This window comes from Stegodyphus dumicola, chromosome 1, assembly GCF_044657685.1.
Source record: "Stegodyphus dumicola isolate Sdum_Otavi_A_Nest chromosome 1, ASM4465768v1".
Lineage (NCBI taxonomy): Eukaryota > Metazoa > Arthropoda > Arachnida > Araneae > Eresidae > Stegodyphus > Stegodyphus dumicola.
The window spans coordinates 102,552,914-102,561,478 of NC_140768.1; the positions used below are offsets into that span (position 1 = coordinate 102,552,914).

General features: G+C 29.5%; 1 long non-coding RNA gene across 1 annotated transcript; it reads right to left on the reverse strand.

Moving 5' to 3' along the window:
- Positions 1-2,923: 2,923 nt before the first annotated feature.
- Positions 2,924-8,333, reverse strand: LOC146999180 (uncharacterized). The gene is made up of 2 exons (XR_015041658.1): positions 6,155-8,333; positions 2,924-3,153 (listed from the first exon to the last, which is right to left on the reverse strand). It is a non-coding gene; the product is annotated as an uncharacterized LOC146999180 (long non-coding RNA).
- Positions 8,334-8,565: the final 232 nt, after the last annotated feature.

Here is an 8,565-nt window from a genome sequence, read left to right on the forward strand (position 1 = left end):
AATGACAACAATGTATCGGTTACCATAAACAACTTGTCTAGCAATGGGTTTACCATAAATCGTATTGCTCGCCAAAAAAAATCGCCAAAATCCGTCTACCAGAGAAGCACCGTTGTTTTTTAAGATGGCTGGCAAATGTAAATAAATACATTTACTAAAAGTATAAAATGCTAAAGTAAGGTTAAATTATTACTTTCATATAATAAAATAAAAACACTGCTATAAAAATATTGCGCCAACATTTAATTGGATTAAAATATCGCTTAAATTGAATATAGAATTAAAACCATCATACCAACGTTTAAAAGAATTCAAATATTACTTCCCACATAGCACAAAAACATCCTTGGGATATCCCAAGGATGTTTATATCGCGGGATATGCGCACATCCTCAGGACATTCCGGAATATCCCGTGTACCTCCTAAACACCTCCTCCCGAGTGCTTAATGTCACATCCCGGGATATCCTCAGGACATCCTAACCAAGTCCCATTGACAGCGTGCGGGATGTTATTAGGATATGAACTCCTATTTACTATATCCTCAGGACATCCCACAAACTTCCTAAGCACCTCCCATTATATCCTAAAAACATCCTATCTATGTCCCATCGACAGCATATGGGATGTTATTAGGATTTAAAGTCCTACTTACTACATCCTCAGGACATCCCGTAATATCCCAATTTCCTCCTAAACTCATCCTCCTGAGTGCTTAATGTCACATCCCAGTATATCCTTAGGACATCCTATCTACGTCCCACCGACAGCGTATGGGATGTTATCAGGATTTGAAACACTAGTTACAATATCCCTTTAACCTCTTAAATACATACTCTCAACTGCTTAGTGTCACATCCCAGTATAAATACAGAGGAAAATTCCAGTGAAAGTATGTGAAGGTGTGATGATCTAAAACCTACATTTTTTTACACAGATAGTCTCAAATCGTTCTCCTCTGGTTACTATGGAAAAATCAGAAATGTTGAAAATCTTTATACAACTTATTTTGTTTTTAAATCTGAATTTGTGAATATATTAAAACTGAGCAAGGAAATTAAAATGAATTATTAATACAAAATATTAAAACTAAAAATTTTGCTTTTATTTTTAAGATATTAAAAATCTTGATCATTTTTAAACATCCAATAGCCCCCAAATTGAATTATTCATAATTAAATTATTTTACAAAATCAGTTTCTAATTTCAGTTAATTTGTATTAAAAATTGAATAATAAAATTACCCATTTAATAATCTTTACATAAATGAATCATCTTTCTTTAAAACATGTAAGGAATTTATAGTGTTTTGATGACACTGTTGGGAAATTGTTAAAAGGAATAAATTGTATTTTTAAAACTAAATCAATTCCTAGCCTCAGAATAAATAAATATGTTTTTGTAACATGAGAATGCTGCAGGCTTTTTTATATATTTAATATTTAGTTGTAAAAATTTGACATTATGTTAACAATTCTTTATGTCATTCAAAAAGTAATTCAAGCTCTTCTAAAATTCTATCTTTCTGCTCACACAATTAAAAAAAATTCTGAAAGGCCTCAGATTTTAGCTGTCACTCAAAGAGGCTAAAAGTTTATGAATGCATAGATTATCAATACAGATGGGGCAGTGGAAATAGCAAAACATTTTATAAGATACTGACACCAGAAAGTTATAAATCTTCTATATATTTGAAAAATGAAGAAATATATCATGTAATTATGTAGAAATATTAAAATGTTTTCAATTAGATATATCATAAATTAAATGCAATGCATTTTAAATCAATCAGATTAAAAATTAAAAAAAGCATTGTTAAGAACTGTGTGTAATGCTTTTAAATAGCTTGGCTTGTTAGTCAATAATATATTAGATTTTAAAGGTAAATATGTTAAATTTTGCCAAATGGCAAGACTTGAATGAAAAGCGAAACAAGTTTACGACTGACGATATGAAGTCACATTTCAAAACTAATAGCCCTTTTAGATTAAAAAAAAAGTTCTGAAAATAATTTGCAATGGTTCGTTGGTATTATTTTACGCAAAATTCAGTAAAATGAAATTTACCCATTGAAATCAGCACCAAATTAAACTTTGTAAATTCTAGCGCATATTAAAGGTTGTCTCATCCAGAATTTTATTACTAACCATTCATTTCAGAGCAAAATAAAACAGTAATTGCCATTTATATGACAATCAATATCAAAAATTTAAATCTGCATTTTACGCAACATAGAAAAACTTCAAAAGATCTACTGTTTACCATGCAATTAAGGCATTTTATTCTGCTATCAACTCTACCAATTATTAATTCCATTAAGTATATTCAGTTTACTCTTTCTGCTCAATATATGCAATGTAAAATTTTCCATAAATTTATTAATTCATTTTATTTTGAGGTGAGCTTTTATTCAACTCTCAATGTCAACGAGAATGTTTAGTTCATTTTTTATTCGGTCTCAAAAGAGAAATCAAAATACGTGGATTCATGTACGTGTATTTATGAATCAAAATACATGAGAAATCACAGTGAGAAAAGCACTGCTACCTTAAACTGTGATTATATATAACAAATGCAGTGAATTATAGTTAAAAAATAGTGAAAATATTTATATTTCTGAACTATTTCATATATAACATTTTCAGTTTCGCATATGTGGCAATTTAAGAACTTTTTTACGTATACCAATTTTTTGAAATATCTGCAAATTTTTGTATCTTCAAGGAAAGCTTATTCTTTCACCTCTAGTATATAAGTAATGGTAATTTACCAGATAAAATTACTTAATGGGGAATACAGAAAAATATCTAACCACTTACCTTTGTGACTTCATCTGCAAAGAGACTAAAAAAGTAGTTCAGCTAAATCTGCTATAATAAATATTTATAATAATGCTAAATTATGCAATATCTATTAATATGACAAATTTTTGTAAAGCTATTTATTTGGATGAAAAATAAACACATTCAGAAATTTATGACACTATATTATGATTAACAGAGGAAAAACACTTTTCAAAATTCAAAATAGTTTGTAGTAATCCAATTTATCACATTTTATTTGAATTCATGAAAAACAATCTTATATCCATGCATTCTTATGTATATAAGAACTCTTGATAAATTGGATCTCTGTCATTGCCTTTCACAGCACCTAAAATAAAAAAACACTCACAATTACTATATGTGAATATAATTCATAATTAAATTTAAACAAATGACTATTAGAATGCAAATTAAAGGACGCATTTAAAATATTTTAACATTTAGTACCTATAAACAGAGTAGCAATTATTTGATTTTTCGATTATAGTAAAATAAACATGGGGATGCCTTTTAAAATTTTTTATGTCAGAAAATAAACTCAAACCACCAGCTGAACATATGAGCAGTTTTATCAATCAGCCACTGGTAGGTAACCTGGATACTGAATCAACATATAAAGTTGCCAAGATAAAGAGAGAAACGAAATTATGATAATCACATCTTACCTATTCATAAAACTATTTTAAATTTAATGTGTAGGCAAGTCCAAAAAGAGTGAGAATGAATTTATTTTGCAACACAAAGTAGTCTTGCAGGAGCAAAAAAAAAACTTGTCTCATGAGATAGGCAAGTAAAAATAATTAACTGCATCTGGTAACATTTATCTGACAACACATAAGTAATTGTTAGCTACGTGCAGAAAATAAAATCTGATCAGGGGTGTAGCTAGAGGGGGGCAAGGGGGGCATTTGTCCCCGGGTGCAGAATCCAAGGGGCGCCAAACTAATGTTAGAACATTTTAGAATTAAATGTTTTCCATCCTTGGCAAGCAGTAGGGGACGCAAAATCTTCAGTTGTCCCTGAGCGCTGAAAACCCTAGCTATGACTCTGAATCTGATCATGTTAATGCAATTTTAAACTTTTGAATTTAACTGCAGAAATTTACCAAAGAAGTACTTGTAACAGTAGTAAATGAAGATGTGCCTAATCTTTACTGTATGGTACACCTTGGTTTCTGTCTGAAAAAAATCGCAAAGTGGTATTGGTTGTTTGTGAAATGTGGAAGCCCATTGCGTCAAATAAGTTTTTCGGTAACCCTAATGTTGATAATGTTGGCGAAAGTAGCCTTTGGGGGAAAAAAAAAAACTTTTTTTTTGTCAATAAAAAGGAGTTATTTCTGCAAATATTGCCAACATGCTGTGATAAATTTAGTTTTGGGCTACTTTTTTTAATAGTAAACCTTTTGTACGGTACCAGGTTTTTGGTTCTTACCAGTCTTTTCAATTGCTGTGTTTGGTTGCACGGAAGTGGTATGGTCTTGTATTTTGAACATGCTATTTATTATTTTGGTGTGGGTACCATCGTTTGAGTATGTCTGAGGTGACTAAGAGACGAAAAATTTAATTGAATTGCTTACCTGGAGGATGGTGGTGGGAAGCCTAAACATATGCATGTGAAAAAAAGGTATGTTAAAAAAATGACGTTTCATTTATTTTTTTGTCTCTGTGTGTTAATTTTTGTTAGAAGATTTGTTGTTTAATGTTTTTATGTTAGGAAATATGTATTTTTGGTAACTTATTCCTCTCTGTTTGTGTATTTTTGGTTGTCTGTGTGTTAAGACAGTGGCGAATTTTTTCTGGTAACTATGATATTTTTAACTTTCTGATTTTCTTAAAGTGAAAATAGATCAACGTGTACATGGACAAAGTTAAGGCAGTGCACAATGCCCAGTTTGTGCAGTTCTCTGTTTTAATAGGTCGATGTGTACATGGACACAGAGTTTGTGTATGTCTTTGACTTCTTATTTTGGTTTTGTGTAGGGGCCACCTAGAAATTGGTGCCGATCCTCTCAGGTGACGATCTTGATATAAAAAAAGAAACGATTCGCCAAGGGTTACAGTAGAGTAAATTTTTACCAAAGATGTTCTACCATAATCACCATTTCAGTGGTTTAAACACTAGTAGAGCAGTATGCAGAGATGAAGATTTGAGTTTTGTTTACACAGCATGATGGTTTAGGCACCCCAGCCATTACAGTGAACAAAATTATAATAAACATAGCCACAATAATTGTCTATAAATAATGATGTATAACACTGCATTAACTAATATATTTCTTATGCTAGTATATACAGAATCCTTAATCGAAGGGAAAATCAGAAAACTGTGCATGCATTTTCCTTTAACTGAAACATGGATTTGACCATACAAATCTCAGTCTTACGGGACATGCCACACTATGCAGATAGACAGTAAAAAGTGCTTGTGTTGTTTTTATTTGTTAGAGGTATGAAATAAATATACTTCTAGATTTTAATTTTTTCTTTTTTTTGTTTTACATTTAGATTACCTATCAAAAAGTAGGGAATTTTGATATTATTACAATATCGGAGTTAAAATAACAATTATTGGACATGTTAAAGTAATGAAAATTTTAAATTAGGTTAAAAAGTAACCCTTAATGTGGCATATTTTTGAATTAAACACTATCGACATTAAAAACAACAAAACGTCCCTCTTTATTAAGGACTTTAATTAACTAATTTTAAATACGGAGCTATGAATGAATTTTTTCCCTTGCATGTTATAATAACTGAAACAAAATTACTCTGATACAGTCAAAATTCCTAAATGCAAGTACATAAAATTTACTTTAGCAATTTAAAGAGTTGAGACACACTGAACACATGAATAAATTTCTATCAAAGAATAATTTATTAAATTTGGCCCGTTCTATAGTAAACTTTAACCATTAGATTACATTATTACACCATGTTATCAGTTTGAAAAGCAAGTCATATGCCAGATCTTGGATGTAAAAGATATGCACAAAATAATATACAGATTATTGAAAAATGATGTATACCAATGTTTATAGATATGATTAAATGTAACAGAAAATTTACTGTCACAATCACATTTTTAAGTGAAATGTATTATTTTAACATTTTACAATATTTAAGGTATGGCATTAAATGCAACATTATGTGCCTGGATATAAGTTAGTAAATTTAAAAAAATAATAATAATAATCAAAGAATGAATGTCATGAAAAATTTCAAAAACAAGCAGAATTTAATTTAGAAGACCTTTGGACACTTATGATAAATAAATTTGAGAATTCTTCACCCAAAATTAAATTATAATTAACTAAAACCAGTTTGACTGACCTTCTACAAAATCCTTCAGCTGCAATTTTTTTCTAGCTTGAAAACCAAATTCTTCTCCACATGGTAATAACATCTTAACCAGTTGAAATTCCTGCAGAAAGTTTGATAACACAGTAATAGAATTAATAGAATAGAAAAATTAACACAAAAGTATAGAACATCATTTAAACTTAACATTATTACAAATTTTGGTGCTTTCTGACTATCTGCAAAGCTGTGAAAATTGGCAAAATGGTTAGTTTATGGTTCATATCTACTGCTCTGTTCACAAGTAGTAATTCAAATAAGCACTTTATAAGAAACAAGAAATTTTAGGATGCACACACACAAAAATATATACATTGGGTCAATTTTCACATATTTTTCATCCAATGAAATACTATTCAGAAATAAAGATTAAATATAAAGCATGTAAATACATGTGTGTGGTATGCATATTCAAAGTTTGATATTAACGTGTGCATACTCTTGATGTTTTAGCATAAGTTGAAGCTGTGAGGGCAGATGATAAGAAAGTATCAGAATTTTTCATGTATAAGAAAAGATTGCCCTGACAATAGTATCTCAGTTGTTTAGCACCGACATTTACATAGCACATTAGAAATATATAGTAATATATGTATAATAAAAAGATAATTGCATATTATTAATTCATTTTTTTAAATGCCAAACTTTAACAATTCTTTCACATATAATTAAACAGAATTTTTTCACATGAACATCTAAAATCCATTCCTAACTAAAGAATAAATAATAAAACCATGTAAATTTCTTATCAAGCCCGTCATTTCCGAAATGTCTACTTCTGAAAGTTCCCAGCATTTCTCAATATATTATTAAATTACTAAACTAAGCATCAATGATCATCATGCTCGCTAATGTGGCAATATTTTCTTTGTTACCACAAGTAACAAGTAGGCTTCAATAAATCTTTAACTGTTACATGCTACTTTTGTCTAAAATTTGTACAAATAATAAAATTAAATGAGCTCTTTATAATATGCTCAAAGAAATAATTTTGTATGAAAATTTGTATGTTATATATTGGCCTGATTAATGATTCAGGAAATAATTCAGGTTTTCAAAGTGCTTCCAATAATTCAAATTTCAGCTTGTGTCAAAATAAAATCTATAACACAAAGATAAGCAAATTTCCTTATGAACAATGCATTTTAACATTATTCAATCACCGGCAATCACACAGTACTGATTGCTTCAATAAACATTACTGTAACTGTGTTATTTAAAAGACTGTAATGTTTTAATTATTTCCTTAATTAAAACATTACAGTGTTTTCCTCCTTCTAACACCAAAAGAAAACCCAGATAAGAAATATAAAAATATCAGTAAAAATAAATTATATTATTGAATGACACTTTACATTAATTACACTTATGCATATATTATTTTATTATAAATTATTTCAAAATCAAAGAAGAGAAGGGGGAGAAACTTTAATATTGACATTTCTAAAATGATATAAACATTAATCATTTAGTACAGTTTGTTATTTCAGGCAAAAAGAATTCACTTTTCTGCATAGCATTTATATTTCCATCTCACTTTCAATGAAACATTAAGAGAAATGCATATAATTTAAACACCAGTTTATTTTATTTATCAGACAGATTATGTCAACTAGAAAAAACCTATCAGTAAAATTCGGTAGTAATAATTCTGAATGTTAGGCAACTTGCAAGATTCAACAAAAATTATCAATACTTTTATTATAATGACAATACTACAGTAACATGAACATAAAATTAAACTGCATATAGCTATAAAATAAGCCAGCATATAATAATGGTGAATTGGTTTCTAAAACAATGGGCTCGATGAAAAAATACATGTATTATGGTAGCTATTCATATTCTTCAGCTTTCCTAATATTCTCATGTTCACTTTACATAACTAAAGTATCTAAAATACAATAAAAATGCAAACAATATTTATGAGAAAATGTCAAAAGCAATCATAAGCATTTGATTGAATGACCATATTTTGTCTTCTTGCAAGTCGAATCTTAAAATGATATGCAGTTTGAAAAATGCTTAATCCTTTTATAAAATATTCAAAAAGATTAAAAAAAGGTACTGTTCTGTTATCAGGACCGGGTTCAGAATTGTATTTATGTATGCTTGTATATTTGTGTGTCTACATATACACATCTATGCACATACTTACGAACACAGGTTCATACATTTCCGATTCTGGTCCCAATAACAGAACAGTACCACACTACAATCTCAGATCCCAACCAGATCCTTTTGATCTTTGCCGCCTGGTAAAGTCCACTTGAAACAGCGGGTGTGGAAGAATGATCGTGGCGAGGGGGAACCGCCAGAAAGTGTGGTATTCATTCTTGCTCTTGACTGTTGCGGTGTGAGCTTCAAAAGTAAAGCATTTTTAC